Raw genomic sequence first — 1,676 nt, forward strand, 5'->3', positions numbered from 1 at the left:
TGTTATTAACCTACTGTCATTTTAAATAAATTTTAGCAAATAGGTCATATGTTGGAAAAAATACTAGTAGTTTTGCCAACATAAATAAATATTACATATCTACAACTATAGTCTACATATTTAAATTCAAGACACACCGCTCATAGACAATGAGTGATTAGCATATGATCACATGGCATTGAGTGCAGTAATTGATTCTGTTGTCTCCTGGTGTGACTTTCTGCAACAATTTTAGCATGTGATGTCAATGTTCTGAGGTGTGCTAAGCTACACTCCAGTCATGTGCATTTGTTTGCTCATGGTGACTAATAAATGCATACATTTACTAGACTTATTCAGTATAAATTTAAAATTACAGTAATTTATATAGAAAACTTTTCTGTGAAATTAAATTTTGCATACATAATTTTAATTACACAAATATATCTACCTAACTAAAAACAGGTAAGCTAGCTAATTGGTCAATTTTTAACATATGCATTTGGCAAACTTTATTACATAATGGACTTTTGGCTTTAACGGACACACCTTTGCTCGAATTAGTCACTTATATCAAGGTTTTACTGTAAAACACACAAAAGATTCCATATCTTATACACCACCTTCTTTCAGTGAAGCATTAAATTAGAAGTTGATAACAGTCCTAGATGTTTTGGCTCAGTGGATAGAGTTAGGCCCTCAGACTGAAGGGTCCTGGGTTCCATTATGATCAAGGGCACATACCATGGTTGCAGGCTTGATCCCTGGCCTCAGTCAGGGCACATGTGGGAGGCAACCAATCGATGGATCTCTCTTACATAGATGTTTTTCTCTCTCTGTCTCTCCCACTCCCCTCCACTTTCTCTAAAAACCAATAGAAAAATATCTTTGGGTGAGGATTAACAAAAAAAAAAATTAATAACAAAGTTTTATTTTTGAAAATTGAAAAACCCACTAAAGTTTTTAAGAAACAAAGAAAAAATAAATAAATATATTAGAAAATACCTGGAACAGAACAACAGTGAAAATGCTTGTGTATGAAATCTTATAGTGGACTCTTCAAGTGATACTGGGAGGGAAATTGACAGCCATAAAGAAGCCTTAAAGATAGCCTTAAGAAAAAAGGAAAACTATAAAATAATCTACTTCAAGAAACCAGAAGGACCACAGAGTACTCCAAGGAAAATATAATACAGACAAAAGAAAACATCAGTGAAACAGAAAACAAAAAAGAAATAATACAGGTGATGAACAAAACCAAAAGTAGGCTGCTTTAACATTACTAAAAATATAGAAAATTTCTCATAAGTTTAAGAAAAGAAGATAAAATAGGAGAAAACAGTTTGGGGTAGTGGTAGGAATATAGATTAAATAAGATTGGCCAAAAAAAGATGACAATTTTTGATGATGGATGTTAGGTACATGAGATTCTACTAAAATACTAGAGGCCTGGTGCACAAAAATTTATGCACTGGGGGTGGGGGGTGGAATCCCTCAGCCCGGCCTGTGCCTTCTTGCAGTCTGGGACCCCTTGGGGGATGACCACCTACTGGTTCAGGTCTGCTCCCTGGGGGACTGGACCTAAGATGCAATCAGACATCCCTCTGGCAGCCCGGCAGCCCTTGGGGGATGTCCACTTGCCAGCGGGGAGCAGGCCTAAACTGCAGTCGGACATTCTTAGAGCTGTTGAGGAGGCA

Source organism: Myotis davidii, unplaced genomic scaffold, assembly GCF_000327345.1.
Source record: "Myotis davidii unplaced genomic scaffold, ASM32734v1 scaffold249, whole genome shotgun sequence".
Taxonomy (NCBI): Eukaryota; Metazoa; Chordata; class Mammalia; order Chiroptera; family Vespertilionidae; genus Myotis; species Myotis davidii.